The 21,054-nt window shown below is 56.9% G+C and overlaps 1 pseudogene; it reads left to right on the top strand.

The window, feature by feature from the left end:
• The first annotated feature begins 594 nt into the window (after positions 1–594).
• Positions 595–21,054, top strand: part of LOC148594921 (maestro heat-like repeat-containing protein family member 2B) — a 38,464-nt pseudogene continuing 18,004 nt past the window's right edge.

Genomic DNA, 21,054 nt, shown 5'->3' with positions numbered 1-21,054 from the left:
GCAGGAGGTCGGGATGGAGAGGATGGATCCTGGGAGGGGAGGCTGTGCCGCCTCTGTGTCGGGGGGCATAGGGAGCTCTGTCCTCACGGCCAGGGCCATGTCCAGCCTCTGTGGTGGAGAGAGGTGCGAGGGGGACGATGTGGTGGGAAAGGCCCTCCTGGCAGGGCAGCACGGAGGAGAGAGACCTCGTGGTTGAGCCAGCAGCCCCGTGCAGGCTGGGGTCTCCCTGGAAGTGGGTTCAGGCCGGGGCAGCTCCAAGCGGTGCCAGTTTCCTTTCCCCGTGGCTCGCGGTGACAGCTGCCCTCTCCCTCCTGTGCTGCCTTGCAGAGTCTGTGCTATTTCCTGGGGGCCGTGGCAGATGTTCAGAGCCACGTGCCTCGCGCCAGGCCTCTGGCCATCAATGCTGCCGTGCACGAACAGGTAAGGCCCGATGCTGCGTCGCTGGCCTGCGCGTGTGCGGGGCTTTGGTCTTTTGGCCGTGGGTCCATGGCCAGAACCGCTTGTGAGAGGATCACTGATAGCACAGTTTAGTTCTGTCCCCCTCCACGCTGCTCTTGCTTTCCCTAAAACACACCTTGTTCCCACAGCTTTGCAATGAGATGGAGCCGCCCAGCCCAGAGCACTGAGCAGAGCGGTGCCGCTGCATCGTGCTGCAGGGTAGGGAAGGAGAGCCGGCCCTGCGCCGCCGTGTCCCGGCTGCTGTCCTGCCAACGGGCAGGTGTGGGATGCTGGCCACTAACGCCAAGAATAATTTCTTCCTCACAGCCCAAATCTGCCCAGAGGAGGCGATTGTGTTCCTCTACTGCAAGCTGAGGAACGGGAGGAGGGCGGATTGAGTGGCAGCCGTGCAAATGCTGCAGGCTCTGGTCTGTTTTAACAGTAAGTAACACGTGCTGGAGAAATGGAATGCTTCTGGGATGCTGCTGCTTCCTCTGAATTGGCAATATGGCCCCACTTTTCTGCCCCATTTGTGCACAAAAAGCTGGGGAGCTGTGATAAATCCCTCTGAAAAATGGGGGCTCAGCCTCAGAACCCACCTTCCCTTGTATTTTGCAGTCCCCAATGTGAGGGACAACATGCCAGTGTTGGTAAAGCTGGCACAGACCGTGTGCCACGACCCTGCAGTGCAGGTGAGCTGGTTTGGACAGGGACGGTACCGCTGCAGGGGCCGAGCAGCCCTTTCCCCAGGACAGAGGCTGGAGAGGCCAAAGCAGCAGTCAAGGGCAGGGCCTGGGGTCGGAGTCTGGTGGCAGCTGCAGAGCAAACGCTGCTCCCTCGTTGTCTCGGCCTGGCCAGAGGGGCTGCAGCTCTGTGAAGGCCGTCAAACCCAGGCGTTTGGTGTGGGTTGTGACTGCAGCCTCTCCACCAGGTGAGAGCAGCCGTCCTGCATTTCATCGGGGAGCTGCTGCACTCCAGCGCCCCGGGCTGCTCGGCATGGGGACGTGGTGGGGCACATCTTCACTGAGTTCAGCCGCTCCTCACGCAAACTGGTAAGGGTGGCGCTGGTCTGTGTCCCGTGCCGCAGCAGTGCCATGGGCATCCCTAGCATTGGGTGTTCTGCCTGGTGAGTGGGAGCAATGACGCTGGTGCCGCAGTGGGAGCAGCCTCCCATCACCGTGCACTGAAAGGGCTGGGAATGGGCATCCACGGGTGTTTCCCACCTTTGTCTCGCAGGCATCAGGAACTCTTTCTGAGATGGAAGCCCAGGAAGAAAAGGCCATTCAGCGCCTGTGCAGGCACATCCTGGGCACACTGGATGTCTCCACCAGAGCAGTGGCCAAAGTGAGTTGTCCGCTGCTGGACGCTGTTGCTTTCTGTCTTTCCCTGGTGTGTTGACACTGCCCATCTTAGCCCCTAAAGCAGCCAAGAAGAGCTAGGGCTGCCCTTGCTCGTTCAGCGCATGCTGTGGCTGAAAGGAGCACGGCTGGGCATGTCTTGGCTGCCTTCTGTAAATGAGACATAGGGACTGGGGGGACCATAGGGCATCCCCTTGCAGCAGGGAGGCGAGCTGTCCCCGGGGGTGAGTTGTGGCGGCTGCTCTCAGCAAGCAGGCAGCCAAAGTGAGGGAAAAGGTGCACAAAGCCAGGTGGACGAGAGGGAGAGAAAGTGGAGGAGGAAGCCAGAGTGAGGCTGAGGGAAGGAGTGAGGCCCAGGGGCTGGGCTGGTGCCGCAGAAGCATCAATAACAGGAGGCCTGGGAGGGAGAGGTGGAAATAGTGGCGTGCCCAGTGGCCCGGTTCTTGCCTGCAGCTCCTATGGCCCAAACTGCTGCAGTACGTGGTGCCGGCCCAGTACACGGACATGCTGGTCCCGCTCTGCCGCTGCCTGTGTGCACCGGCCAAGAGGCGGGAGAGAGCAGAGTGCCATGAAGAGGAGGCAGCACACGAGCTCCTGGAGTCTGAGGAGCAAGGTGGGAAGCAAAGGCGCAGGCGGCACAGCTGGGGTCCCCTTCAGCTGTGCATGGGGCTGCAGGACATGGTGCGGGCAGGGCCTGGTGGGGCTGGGCGTCTCACGTGGCTTTTCTTTGTGCCCACAGCTGCTCTGCCAGCGCCCCAGGCCCTGCTGGTTTGCCTGTTGGTGAGTAACAGGGCCCCAGGAAAGAGCTTTCATGGCTGCAGAGAGGGGAGACGCAGAAGAGATGGTGCCACGGCCAGTGCAGGGCACCCTGGGAGGAGGCAGGAGGATGTCAGAGGGTGCCTGGGCAGCCCCTGCCCGTCGGGAGCTCCTGCTCCTCCCAGGGATGGCAGCGCTCAGGCAAGGCTGTCGGCTGCCTCCTGGCATCCAGGGCAATGCCAGCCTCCCTGCTCGCCTGCCTGCGGGGTGGCCACGGCTCCTGTGGCTTGCACGAGGCCATCTGTCTTCTGCCCTAGGTGGTGGCCGCGGTGACTCCCCACGCAGGCACTGGCTGTGGCACTGCAGCCCTGCAGCTGCTGCAGGCGCTTCCCAATATGATCCACGGGAGCGTGGGGGCAAGCTGGGCTGCAGAGATCCCTGTGCTGCTGCAGCACCTGACAGGTAAAGTGTCCACAGGAGGGAGAGGCTGCATGCGGAGAGGGCAGCACCGAGTCTGGCGGAGAGGATGAAGTCATGTTTGCCAGAACTTATCAGGCCAATGGTCTGAGGCTCTGGGACATGAGACACGGTGCTGAAATAGCAGCAAGAGCTTCTGATTTCTCTGGCTTTGCAGGAACAACTGTGAGAAACCTGGACATGGTGGAATGGGAGAGCCTTCTGCTGAAGGTACAGCATCCCTGTGGGGGCACACATGGATGGGGCAAGCAGGCCCAGGAAAAGGGCAAGGAGGAATCCCAGAACTCCCTGTTGAGGCACTGAGTGGCACAAGCAGGTCCCAAGCCCCCAGTGCCTTCCCCGGCCACGCAGGCTGCCCGCTTGGAAGAGCTGCTCTCGGCACGTGCAGAATGACTGGGCATAAAGGCAGCTGAAGGCCAGGGCAGAAGCCTCCCCCTCGGGGGCCTGTGCCGTGGCACTGCCTGCTCCTGGCATGTGCAGCGCCCAAGGGCTTGAGTGGCTCCTGAGGGGGAAGAGCGAGAGGCAGTTACAGGAGGGGCCGGTTGGCAGAGGGGCAGTCGCGAGAGGGTGCTCTGCCCCGGCCATCTCCAGGGTCCCTGGGGTGTGCAAAAGGTCCTGGCCAGGAACAGGGGGGCGTTTGCTTCATCTCCCGCTTCACCCTAGTTCTTGCGAACCTCACTGGACGTTGTTGTGAACGACATCTGGATTATTGACCTTAGCCGGGAAATGAGCCATCAGCTGGACTGCTCTCCGCGCCTGTTCTGGGAAAAGGTGATGATGTCGAGAGGTCCCTTCCAACGTCAAGCACTGTGTGACTGTGTGACCGGGGAGGGCTCCGTGGGCACTCAGGGCAGCAGCGATGTTGGAAGGGCAGCGGTGGGGTTTTGTAAGGCCGTAAGGCCTCTTCTCCCATGGCACAGAATTGTCACCATGAGCAGCTGGCAGATGGCCCTGCAGACAGCAGAGGGACAGAGCAGCCTCCATCGTATATGCTCTACCCCTTAGAAAACTCCTTATAGTCCTTGAAAATGCAAACATTTTTTTCTAGAGGTTCTCTGTAACATGCCAAGATCTAAGACTTTTTTTTTTTTTTTTTTCCTTGCACTGACCAAGAAAGCCTGAAGCGTTTTGATTTTACTTTAGGAGGCCAAGGCAGGATGCCCCGCACTGTCTCCTGAGGAGCTCTCAAATCTATTCAAACTGTCTCCTTATGTCTGCTGTGCAGCCCTTGAGTAGCCAGTGCTCAGGAAGCAGCTTGATATTCCTGACAAAACAGGACATGCCTGCATGTCCCGGGTGGAACCTGCCTCAGCGGGTGGCTTCACATGCCACACTTGCCACCACGTGCTCTGCTGGTCACTGACTCCCTGGGAGATGTCCTGTAGGTGTCCTCACTACTCCTCTAATCGCATCAGGAGGGAAAGGAAGCAACCGAATCCTACCAAGCAATTAATCTGAGCAAACTCTGTGTCTCCTGGAAGTCAGGACATTGAACAGCTGCGACATAAGGTCTTCTGCTGTGCTGGAGAAGCAGATGGTGCCTACAGTGATGATCTGGAAATCACAAGAGCACTAGGATCTGCCATAGTCCCTGTTCCCCAAGGGGCCAAGGGACAGAGCAGCTTCCATTGTGGTCCCCAGCATAGGGCCCTTCCTGGCAGCAGCCCATTTCTGCACCAGCTACCTCCAGGGACACTGTCCCCCGTGATGCGGTCCCTGAGCCTGTCCCAGCCCTGCAGGGCCCTGTGTCCCCCAGGGGCTCGTGGATTTCAGCCCTGTGTCTCCAGGCCCCGTGTCCATGGGGCGCGACAGCTTCCCTTTGCCTGAGGCTTGGGCACTGCAGCGACAAGTTGTGTGCGGCACCCGGAGAGTTGAGAGCTGCCCCATGGTGGGGTTGGGGCTTCTTCCCCTTTGTGTATCCCCTGGGACACGTGTACAGGTCAGGTGAAGGAAGGCCCTACACTTAGGGATTAATAGCAGGTTGATTTTTAATTGTCCTTGGTATAAGAATCTCATTTGACACATTTTCAGGATGCCCTGAGGCCTTCCCAAATCTCGTACACAGAATTGCTAGCATCATACGTGAGGGAAGCACTACTTGTACCTGGTAAATTCTTAGACATTTCTTCCTGAATTTGCGGGGATTCTCATCCTTGCAAGGAGTTTCCTTAGTGCAAGGTGCCAGGTTAAGGGGAGGCGAGGGATTCTCACAGTCCAGCCATAAGTGTTGGTCAGGTGTCATTCCCGATCCCTGCTCCGCTTATCAGTGCTAGGCCCTGTCATTTAGAGCATTAGGAGGAAGAAGACACAGCCGTGATACGGTCATCCTCATAAGGTGATCCTTCCAGAATCCGCAGGCAAGCTGCGTAACATTCTCTGCTCCTTGCGACATGAGTGAGTGGAGTTGTGCACTGCCAGTGGGTGCCTCTGCAAGACTTTGCAGATCCTTATTTGAGCAGTCCCTGAAAAGTGCATGCAAACTCCAGCATATGTTCTTGCTGCATCAGTGTCCGTGTGTGCCTTTTTGCTTGCCCATTCCATATGTATTGTTGTGGGGAGGAAGTTGAGTAGGGCAGGTGGATTACTCTAGGCCTGAGGAGAAAAGTATATTGTTGACGGAGATTTTATGTGGAATGTGTGGGTGTTGGGGACAGCTTTTTAGTAGGGAAATGCTGCTAATCTAAATGCAGCCGTGGTGCCTGTGCTGGGGAGGGATAAAAGGAAGAAGAGACAATATTTGGGGGCTTTGTTAGGCATGCAGTGGCTAATGTTTTCAGCTGTGAGATTTGTATTTTGTGGGAGGTGAACTCTCTCAGCATGGGCTCTTTCCCTTGGGGCAGGTGGTGTGAGGAGCCAGGTGCAAATGCTTGCTGAGCAGGAGGTGTGTGAGCACAGAGGTGTGCTCAGCAAGCTGCACCAAGAGGCCGGCAGGAGCCTGCTCGCACTGTGCGTCAGGCCTGCTTGGTGCCGGGTGCGAGCGCGGTGCCCGTTGTGGTCCGTTCAGGGCTGCAGTGGCCTTGCTTGGGAAGATGCAGCCCTGCTGGCTTGCTGCATATGGCAAAGGGGCCAAAGGAGGCCCTTGCTCCTTGCAGCTGTGGAAGATCAGCATATGGATGGGTGTCTTTTCTTGTGCTTGGGGTGCTCGAAGAGAGGGTAGTGTGGGCCAAAGCTGCTCTCCTCCTTTCCCCTGGCCTCAGTGGTCCTGCAGGGCAGGTGCTGCGGGTGCTTTGCTATTAAGGCCCAGTGTATCTGTGTGTTCCAGCCTGCTGGAAGGAGTGGACATCATGCCCTGCTCGGGACACTTGTTGTTCCTTCAGGATCTGAGGCTGCCCTCTTGGCCTGTCTCCCGAAGCAAGAGCCATGCAGAGATGCGGCAGAAGCAGGGCATCTTCTTTGGGAGAAGCTGAGGAGAGGGCTAAAGCAGTGAAGCAGGACTGGGGCGAACATGTGCGTGAGGGCTGGTCGCTGCAGGTGGTCATTGGCCGCGATGAGCCAGGCTGTTGGGTGCACTCAGCTGCTCCCCGTTTTGTCAGGAACCATACACTTATTCCCTACAGGAGCAATAAATTCCACAGCCTGGCATTGGAATGATACACATTGCTGGAAAAGAAGCGTTGTTCCTTTGCAGGCCTGGCCTTGGAGCTCCCTTCCTTTCCAGAGAACAATGCCTGCTCTCCTGAGGATGAGCTTGTCCTCTCCTGGCACTGCTTGAGTGCAGGCATTTAGAAGGGGAGCACCTGAGTGTGGAGCAGAGCTGCGGTCCCTGCTGCCTGTGGGGAATGCTCTTTGGCTCCGTGATGTCCCACACTCTTTTTCTCTGCCATATTTTTCTCTCACAGATACACTTTGAAGGAAATAAAGGAAAAATAAAGAAGGAGAAAAAAAGAATACAAATAAATGAAAGGAAAAGGAAAAGGCAAGGCAAGGGAAAAAAAGAAAGTAAAGAGTGAAAGGAAAAATAAGAAAAGGAAGGGGTAAATAAGAAAAAAAAAAAGGAAAAAGGAAAAGAGAAAGAGAAACAGATAACAACAAAGCACAAACAGAAACAGTCACAGAAAAAGAAAAAGAGAAAGGAAAAGAAAGAAAGAAAAAGAAAGAGAAAAAAGAAAAAAGAGAAAGAAATGAAACAGAAGAGGAAAAAAAAAGAAGCAGAAAGAAACAACAAAGAAGAGAAAGAAGAACAAAAAGGAATAAAAAAGGAGAAGGAAAATAAAAGCATAAAGACGAGAAAAAAGAAAAACAGGAAGTAAAAGAAGAAGATGGGAAAGGGACTGTGGTAACCCCTGGGCCACGTGTGAAGAGAAGTCGTAGATGGATGTTCTGCTGGCCCTCTCTTGTCCCTAGGGTCTGCAATCTTTGGGATACATACACACAAACCTGCATTGGGGAGGACTTTTGTGCCTGTGCTCACTTGGAAACAAGACACAATGCTTAAGCAATGATACAGGAATATATATTTAAACAACAACAAAAATAACAATATAATAAACAATAACAAGAAAAGTAACAACAATATAGTAAACAATAACAACAATAAAACCAACAACAATATTAACAACAATAAATGCCAATATCAAAGTGTATAGAGAAAAATCCAAAGAAGAAGTTAGTGCTGGTGTCTCTGTGCCGAGAACTTGCCAGCAGCAGCCAAGGTGAAGGGGAGCTTGGCCTGCAAGGGAAAAGGAGGCGTGAGCAGGGCCGAGGAGCATCTCGGGGGCTCCCGTGGAGCAGAGGCTCTTTGGCGGCTGCGCGGGCTCTTTGGCAGCAGCGCTGCCGTCATTGGTGCCCTGGCAGAGGCTCGGCGTGGCCAGCGCAGCCCAGAGGCCGGCAGAGGGGCTGAGGCAGCAGGTGCCCAGGCCTTGGGCGCTCCAGCGCCCTGTGCAGCTCTGCCCCGGCGCCGCGGCCCGCCAGAGCGCCCGCACACCTGGGCCAGGCTCCCGCGCGGCTGCTCCCCAAAGGCAGCGCGGAGCAGCGCCAAGGGGCCGGGCACAGCCCCAGCTCTGCCCGTGCAGCCGGCAGCAGGGGCCATACCTGGGGGCTGCAGCCGGAGCTCTCCCAATCCATTGGCTCCTCCTGGCTGCAGCCGACCAGGCCATTGGTGTCCCCAGCCTGGAAGAGAGCGGGAGACCTTGGTGGGGATGGTGCGTGGGGAAGAGGAAGGATAGGACATCCACTGGCTGCAGGGGCTGTACCTGGCTGCTGCCATAGCTGAGCCACTCCATGGGCTCAGGTTCATTGCCTGCAGGCCCTCTGTCCATATGCGGAGCCTGTAAGAGAGAAGGAGGCGTTTGCAGGACAGGACCCAGAGCTGGAAGTGTCTGGAACCAGGATCCCTCCTTATGCAGTGAGAAGCAGGAAAGTGGGAAGAGTCAATGGTCAGCCCCAAATCTCCCGTTGCAGCCGGCTGCAGGGTTCAATACCTGAAGGGCAGAGCTGGAGTATTCCCACTCCATAGTCTCCTCATCTATGCAGCCGGCCAGGCCTTGGGTGCTTGCAGTCTGGAAGAGAGCAGGAGAGCTTGTGGGGACGGTCATGGTGGCAGCGCTGGCTCTGTGCGCGGGGCCTCGTGTCCCCTGCGTGCGCGGGGCAGGCGGTGCACAGAGCCAGGGCGCCAGGCTCAGGCAGCAGCCCCCGAGGCCTTGGCCACTCCTGGCCCTGGCACAGCTCTGCCCCAGCACCCAGGCCTGCCAGAGCTCCCTGCCACCTCTGCCACCAGCCCTGCGGCTGCTCTCGCAGAGCCAAGCGCCAGCCGTCCCCGCGCAGCCTCTGCCTGCACGCACAGTACCTGTACCAAGCTCTCCCATTCCATCTCCTCAACTTCACGTGTATCCATTTTTTAACTTTCCTGAGTCTGCAACAGAATGGAATTGTTTACATTTGCAGCCATGAGCACCAAGTGTCGCGCGGTGGCTTTGTGGCCTCCCCTGGGAGGCATCGCGCAGGCTGCCCTGCAGCCCCGCAGCTCCCCTGCATCTTGTGGGCACCACGGGTGGCCCCTGGTGCTGCGCGGCCCTGCTGCTCACCTGGCCTTGTTGCTGTGTGGCCAGCACTGGGGCCACTGTGAGGTGCAGTCCTGGGAAGCATCCGTGTTCCCGTGGCGATAACTGCCCCTCTGGGATGTTCCACTGCTGCGTGGGGGGAGGAGGGCAGCAACAGGGGCCAGGGGGGCTGCCGTGAGGAAGGGTCTGCGTGTGCTGGACTCCCCCTGGCACTGCTGAGCCTGGCGAAAGAGAGCAGTGCGTGGCCTTGGGCTTGCTGGGTGCCAAGGAGGGCTCCTCACGCAGCCCCATGGTGCTGCTGGCGGCTGCCTGCCCAGAGACCGAGCTGCACTTGGGGCTCTGCTTCCACCCCTGCAAGCAGCCTTGAACGCCTTGCTCTTTCTTCCCTGCTCCACTCCTGCCCTTACAGCCCCACGAACTAGAGAAAGTTTTGTTTTCCATGGTTGAGACGTGTTCCTTGGTAGCGCAATGAGCGCAAAGGGCCGTTGTGCCCCGGGGCCAGGTGTGCATGTCCTCAGCAGAGCCCTTGTGAGTTGGTGGTGTCCTGGGAGCCCCAGGTGCGCTGCTGGGCTCCTTCTCTTGTCCTGCCGCGCACCTTGCAGGCGCCATGTGCTGTGGCTGAGAGCAGCCTTGGTGCGGCACCTGCACTGGTTGCCCTGCCACGGCTTCCTAGGGCTGCAGAGGGCAGAGCAGGCACAAATGTGCCCTCAGCCACAGCAGGGACCTGCAGCTGCTGCATCTCTTCCCAGCACTGGGGTAAAAGAGTCACTTCCTAACAGAGGTGAATTCCCAGCCTTTGGGAAAGGACACACTAGGTGCCTTTGGGCAAGGTGCAGCCAGGTGTAGCCCTCCCATTGATGGAAACCCTCCAAAAGCAAGCAGTGCAACCCCTGCCACCAAAGTGCTGCAGCCCAAAGGAGCATCTTGGTGCTGGCCAAGCTTGCTTGCTGGCATGCCGCAGTGCCCCTGCGAGGCAGAGCGCAGCTGCTGGGAAGGGGCTGACGCCAGAGGTGCGCGGAGGGCTCTGGGTGGCTCCCAAGCAGCCGCAGGGCTGGTGGCACGGGGAATTGGTGGCAGGCATTTGTCTGCTGCCCTGGGAATGCTGGAGGGGAAGTGCGAAGCAGAGCAGTGTTCCCTGCAGGGAGGCACGAGCAGAGGGCTGGGCAGCGAGCTCAGCCCCGTGGCTGTGAGGGCAAGTGCTGGGAGCCCCCTTGCCTGCGCGCGTGACGCCTGCAGAGCCCAGGCGTGCGCAGTGTCCCCGTCGGCAGGAAAGGTGCTGGGAAGCCCTTGCCCCACGCAGGCTGCTTGCACAGAAGCTGCGGCTCGTCTGCCTCATGGCTGGGCCACCAGGGTCCACTTGGACAGTCCTCTCTGGGAAGGTGCTTTGCAGCTGCTTGAAGGGACAGGCTGCCTGGAATCCTGCTGACTCCTGAAGGGAAGGGGTCTCTCCTGCTCCACGGCCTCCATTCAGAGTCATTTTTCAACACTGCAGTACAAGGTCTGTTTGCAGGTGGTTGGGGTGAATGGAGGGGCTCCTGCACGCCTTCGGGTGTGCCCTGCCCATCTTACTCAGATCTTTGCCGCATGGATAGGAACAGGTGAGCTGAATCTTCCCCTGCTGCTTCTTCACCTGCTCTCCATGCTCTGAAAGTCTGAGCGTTCCTGGCAGGATGATAGATGGGAGCTTTGTTCTTGACTTACTCAGCTTGGATTCTCCCGGAGGAGTTGTCCTTCCTTCTGGCCTTCCATTGTCCTGCCTCGCATTGCTCCCTTCCCTGGGGATGGGCTCTTTTGCCACCCGACTTGCACAGTTCTCTGCTGAAGCTGCTGCAGTCAGAGGCCGGCCAGGCTGCTCTCCCGGCTGCTGCACTAGCACCCTCTCCACAGTGCTTTCTGCTGAGCTGTTTTGTAAGGCTCTTGCCTTGGAAGAGTGGATGTTGCTGTTCCAAATCCTTCTGCAGACTTTCCAGAGCATCACTGACAAAGGTCTCTGCATGCATGTCCAAATCTGAGCAGAGCTTGCTAAAGGAGCTGAGTTGCCAGCCCTCAGATCAAGGTAAGGTGGACGGAGCAGGAGATCTCCCCAGTGCTGGAGGAGCTGCTGCTATCTGAGCAGGCAGGAATACAGGCATGGAAAAGCAGGGCTTTAAAGGAAGCTGCTCATTCCCATGGTTGCCCCTAACCCTCCTCGGGAAGATCAGCAAGTGTGCTTCACATGAGTGGACAGTGTGTGGCTGGAGAACTGTGTGCATTGCAGAGCTCAGAGGGTTGTTCTGATCGGTGCTGAGTCTAGTTGGAGGCCTGTGGCTAGTGGTGTTCCCCAGGGGGTCAGTACTGGGTCCGGTGCTATTCACCTATTTGCTCAGTGCCTTGCAGGAGGTGACAGAGTGCCCTCTCAGCAAGTGTGCACATGAGACAAAGCTGGCTGCAGTGGCCGACACTCCAGAGAGCTGCGCTGCCTTTGAGAGGGAGCTGCAGAGGCAGGAGAGTTGGGCAGAGAGGAACCTCCTGAGACTGAAGAAAGGCAAGTGCAGGGTCCTGCACTGGGGGAGGAAATAGCTTGAGGCTCCAGTACAGATTAGGGGTGGAGCTGCTGGAAAGCAGCTCTGTGGAGAGGGGTTTGGGAGGTCTGCTTGACAACAGGTCAAGCAGGAGGCAGCAATGTGCCCTTGTGTCAAGGATGGCCAGAGGGATGCTGGCCTGCATGAGGAGGAGTGTTGGCAGCAGATGGAGGGGGCTGATCGTGCCCCTCTCCTCAGCTCTGCTCAGGCCACCCCTGAACTCTTATGGGCAGAAATATTGTGGGCTCCACAGGACAAGAGGGCTGTGGAACTTGCAGAAAGTGACCAGCTTATTGCCACAAAGATGATGAAGGAACTGGAGCATCTATCTTATGAGGAAAGAGTAAGCAAGCTGGGCCTGTTTATCCTGGGGAAGACAAGAGTGACAGGGAAACTTATCAAGAGGTACAAGGAGCTGAGGCGAGGATGTAAAAAGGACAAGGCCAAACTCTTCTTGGTGGAGCCCAGCAACAGCCCAAGGGCTAGAGGGTGCAAATTGCAACACAGTTTCAATGTGTACAAATTGCAACACACTTTCAATGTGCATATGAGGAAGAGCTTTTTGCCTGTTAGGGTGCCGGAGCACTGGAAGCGGGTGTTCAGCGAGGTTATGCAGGCTCCTTCTTTAGAGATCTTCCAAATCCTCCTGAGTGTGATCCTGTGCAACACGCTGTAGGGTTCCCTGCTTGTGCAGGGGCGGCTTGGACTGATGATGTCGAGAGGTCCCTTCCAACGTCAAGCACTGTGTGACTGTGTGACCGGGGAGGGCTCCGTGGGCACTCAGGGCAGCAGCGATGTTGGAAGGGCAGCGGTGGGGTTTTGTCAGGCTGTAAGGCCTCTTCTCCCATGGCACAAAATTGTCACAATGAGCAGCTGGCAGATGGCCCTGCAGACAGCAGAGGGACAGAGCAGCCTCCACCGTGGTCCCCAGCACGGGGCCCTTCCTGGCAGCAGCCCATTTCTGCACCAGCTGCCTCCAGGGACACTGACCCTGTGACGCGGTCTCTGAGCCTGTCCCAGCCCTGCGGGGCCCTGTGTCCCCCAGGGGCTTGGGGAGTTTGTCCCTGCATCTCCAGACCCTGTGTCCCTGGGGCGCGACAGCTTCCCTTTGCCTGTGGCTTGGGCACTGTGGGGACATGTTGTGTGCAGCACCTGGAGAGTTGAGAGCTGCCCCGTGGTGGGGCTGGGGCTTCTTCCCCTTTGCGCATCCCCTGGGACACGTGTACAGGTCAGGTGAAGGAAGGCCCTACACTTAGGGATTAATAGCAGGTTGATTTTTAATTGTCCTTGGTATATGAATCTAATTTGACACATTTTCAGGATGCCCTGAGGCTTTCCCACATCTCGTACACAGAATTGCTAGCATCATACGTGAGGGAAGCTCTACTTGTAGCTGGTAAATTCTGGGACATTTCTTTGTGAACGTTGAGGGGATTCTCATCCTTGCAAGGAGTTTCCTTAGTGCAGGATGCCAGGTTAACGGGAGGTGAGGGATTCTCACGGTCCAGCCATAAGTGTTGGTCAGGTGTCATTCCCGATCCCTGCTCCACTTATCACTGCTAGGCCCTGTCATTTATACAATTAGGTGGAAGAAGACACAGCCGTGATACGGTCATGCTCATAAGGTGATCCTTCCAGAATCCGCAGGCAAGTTGCGTAAGATTCTCTGCTCCTTGCAACATGAGTGAGTGGAGTTGTGCACTGCCAGTGGGTGCCTCTGCAAGACTTTTCAGTTCCCTATTTGAGCAGTCCTTGAAAAGTGCATGCAAACTCCAGCATATGTTCTTGCTGCATCAGTGTCCATATGTGCCTTTTTGCTTGCCCATTCCATATGTATTGTTGTGGGGAGGAAGTTGAGCAGGGCAGGTGGATTACTCTAGGCCTGAGGAGAAAAGTATATTGTTGACAGAGATTTTATGTGGAATGTGTGGGTGTTGGGGACAGCTTTTTAGTAGGGAAATGCTGCTAAGGGAAATGCAGCCGTGGTGCCTGTGCTGGGGAGAGATAAAAGGAAGAAGAGACACTATTTGGGGGCTTTGCTAGGCATGCAGTGGCTAATGTTTTCAGCTGTGAGATTTGTATTTTGTGGGAGGTGAACTCTCTCAGCATGGGCTCTTTCCCTTGGGGCAGGTGGTGTGAGGAGCCAGGTGCAAATGCTTGCTGAGCAGGAGGTGTGTGAGCACAGAGGTGTGCTCAGCAAGCTGCACCAAGAGGCCGGCAGGAGCCTGCTCGCACTGTGCGTCAGGCCTGCTTGGTGCCGGGTGCGAGCGCGGTGCCCGTTGTGGTCCGTTCAGGGCTGCAGTGGCCTTGCTTGGGAAGATGCAGCCCTGCTGGCTTGCTGCATATGGCAAAGGGGCCAAAGGAGGCCCTTGCTCCTTGCAGCTGTGGAAGATCAGCATATGGATGGGTGTCTTTTCTTGTGCTTGGGGTGCTCGAAGAGAGGGTAGTGTGGGCCAAAGCTGCTCTCCTCCTTTCCCCTGGCCTCAGTGGTCCTGCAGGGCAGGTGCTGCGGGTGCTTTGCTATTAAGGCCCAGTGTATCTGTGTGTTCCAGCCTGCTGGAAGGAGTGGACATCATGCCCTGCTCGGGACACTTGTTGTTCCTTCAGGATCTGAGGCTGCCCTCTTGGCCTGTCTCCCGAAGCAAGAGCCATGCAGAGATGCGGCAGAAGCAGGGCATCTTCTTAGGGAGAAGCTGAGGAGAGGGCTAAAGCAGTGAAGCAGGACTGGGGCGAACATGTGCGTGAGGGCTGGTCGCTGCAGGTGGTCATTGGCCGCGATGAGCCAGGCTGTTGGGTGCACTCAGCTGCTCTCCGTTTTGTCAGGCACCATACACTTATTCCCTACAGGAGCAATAAATTCCACAGCCTGGCATTGGAATGGATACACATTGCTGGAAAAGAAGCGTTGTTCCTTTGCAGGCCTGGCCTTGGAGCTCCCTTCCTTTCCAGAGAACAATGCCTGCTCTCCTGAGGATGAGCTTGTCCTCTCCTGGCACTGCTTGAGTGCAGGCATTTAGAAGGGGAGCACCTGAGTGTGGAGCAGAGCTGCGGTCCCTGCTGCCTGTGGGGAATGCTCTTTGGCTCCCTGATGTCCCACACTCTTTTTCTCTGCCATATTTTTCTCTCACAGATACACTTTGAAGGAAATAAAGGAAAAATAAAGAAGGAGAAAAAAAGAATACAAATAAATGAAAGGAAAAGGAAAAGGCAAGGCAAGGGAAAAAAAGAAAGTAAAGAGTGAAAGGAAAAATAAGAAAAGGAAGGGGTAAATAAGAAAAAAAAACAAGGAAAAAGGAAAAGAGAAGGAGAAACAGATAACAACAAAGCACAAACAGAAACAGTCACAGAAAAAGAAAAAGAGAAAGGAAAAGAAAGAAAGAAAAAGAAAGAGAAAAAAAGAAAAAAGAGAAAGAAATGAAACAGAAGAGGAAAAAAAAAGAAGCAGAAAGAAACAACAAAGAAGAGAAAGAAGAACAAAAAGGAATAAAAAAGGAGAAGGAAAATAAAAGCATAAAGACGAGAAAAAAGAAAAACAGGAAGTAAAAGAAGAAGATGGGAAAGGGACTGTGGTAACCCCTGGGCCACGTGTGAAGAGAAGTCTTAGATGGATGTTTTGCTGGCCCTCTCTTGTCCCTAGGGTCTGCAATCTTTGGGATACATACACACAAACCTGCATTGGGGGTGATTTTTGTGCCTGTGCTCACTTGGAAACAAGACACAATGCTTAAGCAATGATACAGGAATATATATTTAAACAACAACAAAAATAACAATATAATAAACAATAACAAGAAAAGTAACAACAGTATAGTAAACAATAACAACAATAAAACCAACAACAATATTAACAACAATAAATGCTAATATCAAAGTGTATAGAGAAAAATCCAAAGAAGAAGTTAGTGCTGGTGTCTCTGTGCCGAGAACTTGCCGGCAGCAGCCAGGGTGAAGGGGAGCTTGGCCTGCAAGGGAAAAGGAGGCGTGAGCAGGGCCGAGGAGCATCTCGGGGGCTCCCGTGGAGCAGAGGCTCTTTGGCGGCTGCGCGGGCTCTTTGGCAGCAGCGCTGCTGTCATTGGTGCCCTGGCAGAGGCTCGGCGTGGCCAGCGCAGCCCAGAGGCCGGCAGAGGGGCAGAGGCAGCAGGTGCCCAGGCCTTGGGCGCTCCAGCGCCCTGTGCAGCTCTGCCCCGGCGCCGCGGCCCGCCAGAGCGCCCGCACACCTGGGCCAGGCTCCCGCGCGGCTGCTCCCCAAAGGCAGCGCGGAGCAGCGCCAAGGGGCCGGGCACAGCCCCAGCTCTGCCCGTGCAGCCGGCAGCAGGGGCCATACCTGGGGGCTGCAGCCGGAGCTCTCCCAATCCATTGGCTCCTCCTGGCTGCAGCCGACCAGGCCATTGGTGTCCCCAGCCTGGAAGAGAGCGGGAGACCTTGGTGGGGATGGTGCGTGGGGAAGAGGAAGGATAGGACATCCAGTGGCTGCAGGGGCTGTACCTGGCTGCTGCCATAGCTGAGCCACTCCATGGGCTCAGGTTCATTGCCTGCAGGCCCTCTGTCCATATGCGGAGCCTGTAAGAGAGAAGGAGGCGTTTGCAGGACAGGACCCAGAGCTGGAAGTGTCTGGAACCAGGATCCCTCCTTATGCAGTGAGAAGCAGGAAAGTGGGAAGAGTCAATGGTCAGCCCCAAATCTCCCGTTGCAGCCGGCTGCAGGGTTCAATACCTGAAGGGCAGAGCTGGAGTATTCCCACTCCATAGGCTCCTCATCTATGCAGCCGGCCAGGCCTTGGGTGCTTGCAGTCTGGAAGAGAGCAGGAGAGCTTGTGGGGACGGTCATGGTGGCAGCGCTGGCTCTGTGCGCGGGGCCTCGTGTCCCCTGCGTGCGCGGGGCAGGCGGTGCACAGAGCCAGGGCGCCAGGCTCAGGCAGCAGCCCCCGAGGCCTTGGCCACTCCTGGCCCTGGCACAGCTCTGCCCCAGCACCCAGGCCTGCCAGAGCTCCCTGCCACCTCTGCCACCAGCCCTGCGGCTGCTCTCGCAGAGCCAAGTGCCAGCCGTCCCCGCGCAGCCTCTGCCTGCACGCACAGTACCTGCACTGAGCTCTCCCATTCCATCTCCTCAACTTCACGTGTATCCATTTTTTAACTTTCCTGAGTCTGCAACAGAATGGAATTGTTTACATTTGCAGCCATGAGCACCAAGTGTCGCGCGGTGGCTTTGTGGCCTCCCCTGGGAAGCATTGCGCAGGCTGCCCTGCACCCCGCAGCTCCCCTGCATCTTGTGGGCACCACGGGTGGCCCCTGGTGCTGCGCGGCCCTGCTGCTCACCTGGCCTTGTTGCTGTGTGGCCAGCACTGGGGCCACTGTGAGGCGCAGCCCTGGGAAGCATCCGTGTTCCCGTGGCGATAACTGCCCCTCTGGGATGTTCCACTGCTGCGTGGGGGGAGGAGGGCAGCAACAGGGGCCAGGGGGGCTGCCGTGAGGAAGGGTCTGCGTGTGCTGGACTCCCCCTGGCACTGCTGAGCCTGGCGAAAGAGAGCAGTGCGTGGCCTTGGGCTTGCTGGGTGCCAAGGAGGGCTCCTCACGCAGCCCCATGGTGCTGCTGGCGGCTGCCTGCCCAGAGGCCGGGCTGCACTTGGGGCTCTGCTTCCACCCCTGCAAGCAGCCTTGAACGCCTTGCTCTTTCTTCCCTGCTCCACTCCTGCCCTTACAGCCCCACGAACTAGAGAAAGTTTTGTTTTCCATGGTTGAGACGTGTTCCTTGGTAGCGCAATGAGCGCAAAGGGCAGTTGTGCCCGGGACCAGGTGTGCATGTCCTCAGCAGAGCCCTTGTGAGTTGGTGGTGTCCTGGGAGCCCCAGGTGCGCTGCTGGGCTCCTTCTCTTGTCCTGCCGCGCACCTTGCAGGCGCCATGTGCTGTGGCTGAGAGCAGCCTTGGTGCGGCACCTGCACTGGTTGCCCTGCCACGGCTTCCTAGGGCTGCAGAGGGCAGAGCAGGCACAAATGTGCCCTCAGCCACAGCAGGGACCTGCAGCTGCTGCATCTCTGCCCAGCACTGGGGTAAAAGAGTCACTTCCTAACAGAGGTGAATTCCCAGCCTTTGGGAAAGGACACGCTAGGTGCCTTTGGGCAAGGTGCAGCCAGGTGTAGCCCTCCCATTGATGGAAACCCTCCAAAAGCAAGCAGTGCAACCCCTGCCACCAAAGTGCTGCAGCCCAAAGGAGCATCTTGGTGCTGGCCAAGCTTGCTTGCTGGCATGCCGCAGTGCCCCTGCGAGGCAGAGCGCAGCTGCTGGGAAGGGGCTGACGCCAGAGGTGCGCGGAGGGCTCTGGGTGGCTCCCAAGCAGCCGCAGGGCTGGTGGCACGGGGAATTGGTGGCAGGCATTTGTCTGCTGCCCTGGGAATGCTGGAGGGGAAGTGCGAAGCAGAGCAGTGTTCCCTGCAGGGAGGCACGAGCAGAGGGCTGGGCAGCGAGCTCAGCCCCGTGGCTGTGAGGGCAAGGGCTGGGAGCCCCCTTGCCTGCGCGCGTGACGCCTGCAGAGCCCAGGCGTGCGCAGTGCCCCCGTCGGCAGGAAAGGTGCTGGGAAGCCCTTGCCCCACGCAGGCTGCTTGCACAGAAGCTGCGGCTCGTCTGCCTCATGGCTGGGCCACCAGGGTCCACTTGGACAGTCCTCTCTGGGAAGGTGCTTTGCAGCTGCTTGAAGGGACAGGCTGCCTGGAATCCTGCTGACTCCTGAAGGGAAGGGGTCTCTCCTGCTCCACGGCCTCCATTCAGAGTCATTTTTCAACACTGCAGTACAAGGTCTGTTTGCAGGTGGTTGGGGTGAATGGAGGGGCTCCTGCATGCCTTCGGGTGTGCCCTGCCCATCTTACTCAGATCTTTGCCGCATGGATAGGAACAGGTGAGCTGAATCTTCCCCTGCTGCTTCTTCACCTGCTCTCCATGCTCTGAAAGTCTGAGCGTTCCTGGCAGGATGATAGATGGGAGCTTTGTTCTTGACTTACTCAGCTTGGATTCTCCCAGAGGAGTTGTCCTTCCTTCTGGCCTTCCATTGTCCTGCCTCGCATTGCTCCCTTCCCTGGGGATGGGCTCTTTTGCCACCCGACTTGCACAGTTCTCTGCTGAAGCTGCTGCAGTCAGAGGCCGGCCAGGCTGCTCTCCCGGCTGCTGCACTAGCACCCTCTCCACAGTGCTTTCTGCTGAGCTGTTTTGTAAGGCTCTTGCCTTGGAAGAGTGGATGTTGCTGTTCCAAATCCTTCTGCAGACTTTCCAGAGCATCACTGACAAAGGTCTCTGCATGCATGTCCAAATCTGAGCGGAGCTTGCTAAAGGAGCTGAGTTGCCAGCCCTCAGATCAAGGTAAGGTGGACGGAGCAGGAGATCTCCCCAGTGCTGGAGGAGCTGCTGCTATCTGAGCAGGCAGGAATACAGGCATGGAAAAGCAGGGCTTTAAAGGAAGCTGCTCATTCCCATGGTTGCCCCTAACCCTCCTCGGGAAGATCAGCAAGTGTGCTTCACATGAGTGGACAGTGTGTGGCTGGAGAACTGTGTGCATTGCAGAGCTCAGAGGGTTGTTCTAATCGGTGCTGAGTCTAGTTGGAGGCCTGTGGCTAGTGGTGTTCCCCAGGGGGTCAGTACTGGGTCCGGTGCTATTCACCTATTTGCTCAGTGCCTTGCAGGAGGTGACAGAGTGCCCTCTCAGCAAGTGTGCACATGAGACAAAGCTGGCTGCAGTGGCCGACACTCCAGAGAGCTGCGCTGCCTTTGAGAGGGAGCTGCAGAGGCAGGAGAGTTGGGCAGAGAGGAACCTCCTGAGACTGAAGAAAGGCAAGTGCAGGGTCCTGCACTGGGGGAGGAAATACCTTGAGGCTCCAGTACAGATTAGGGGTGGAGCTGCTGGAAAGCAGCTCTGTGGAGAGGGGTTTGGGAGGTCTGCTTGACAACAGGTCAAGCAGGAGGCAGCAATGTGCCCTTGTGTCAAGGATGGCCAGAGGGATGCTGGCCTGCATGAGGAGGAGTGTTGGCAGCAGATGGAGGGGGCTGATCGTGCCCCTCTCCTCAGCTCTGCTCAGGCCACCCCTGAACTCTTATGGGCAGAAATATTGTGGGCTCCACAGGACAAGAGGGCTGTGGAACTTGCAGAAAGTGACCAGCTTATTGCCACAAAGATGATGAAGGAACTGGAGCATCTATCTTATGAGGAAAGAGTAAGCAAGCTGGGCCTGTTTATCCTGGGGAAGACAAGAGTGACAGGGAAACTTATCAAGAGGTACAAGGAGCTGAGGCGAGGATGTAAAAAGGACAAGGCCAAACTCTTCTTGGTGGAGCCCAGCAACAGCCCAAGGGCTAGAGGGTGCAAATTGCAACACAGTTTCAATGTGTACAAATTGCAACACACTTTCAATGTGCATATGAGGAAGAGCTTTTTGCCTGTTAGGGTGCCGGAGCACTGGAAGCGGGTGTTCAGCGAGGTTATGCAGGCTCCTTCTTTAGAGATCTTCCAAACCCTCCTGAGTGTGATCCTGTGCAACACGCTGTAGGGTTCCCTGCTTGTGCAGGGGCGGCTTGGACTGATGATGTCGAGAGGTCCCTTCCAACGTCAAGCACTGTGTGACTGTGTGACCGGGGAGGGCTCCGTGGGCACTCAGGGCAGCAGCGATGTTGGAAGGGCAGCGGTGGGGTTTTGTCAGGCTGTAAGGCCTCTTCTCCCATGGCACAAAATTGTCACCATGAGCAGCTGGCAGATGGCCCTGCAGACAGCAGAGGGACAGAGCAGCCTCCACCGTGGTCCCCAGCACGGGGCCCTTCCTGGCAGCAGCCCATTTCTGCACCAGCTGCCTCCAGGGACACTGACCCTGTGACGCGGTCCCTGAGCCTGTCCCAGCCCTGCAGGGCCCTGTGTCCCCCAGGGGCTTGGGGAGTTTGTCCCTAGATCTCCAGACCCCGTGTCCCTGGGGCGCGACAGCTTCCCTTTGCCTGTGGCTTGGGCACTGTGGGGACACGTTGTGTGCAGCACCCAGAGAGGTGAGAGCTGCCCCATGGTGGGGCTGGGGCTTCTTCCCCTTTGCGCATCCCCTGGGACACGTGTACAGGTCAGGTGAAGGAAGGCCCTACACTTAGGGATTAATAGCAGGTTGATTTTTAATTGTCCTTGGTATATGAATCTAATTTGACACATTTTCAGGATGCCCTGAGGCTTTCCCACATCTCGTACACAGAATTGCTAGCATCATACGTGAGGGAAGCACTACTTGTAGCTGGTAAATTCTGGGACATTTCTTTGTGAACGTTGAGGGGATTCTCATCCTTGCAAGGAGTTTCCTTAGTGCAGGGTGCCAGGTTAACGGGAGGTGAGGGATTCTCACGGTCCAGCCATAAGTGTTGGTCAGGTGTCATTCCCGATCCCTGCTCCGCTTATCAGTGCTAGGCCCTGTCATTTATACAATTAGGTGGAAGAAGACACAGCCGTGATACGGTC

Source organism: Tinamus guttatus, unplaced genomic scaffold (assembly GCF_059628265.1).
Source record: "Tinamus guttatus ecotype Peru unplaced genomic scaffold, ASM5962826v1 Tinamus_guttatus_pri_ptg000187l, whole genome shotgun sequence".
Taxonomy (NCBI): domain Eukaryota; kingdom Metazoa; phylum Chordata; class Aves; order Tinamiformes; family Tinamidae; genus Tinamus; species Tinamus guttatus.
Note: the sequence above shows the minus strand (reverse complement) of the source record. Positions and strands in the feature narration are given on the sequence as shown.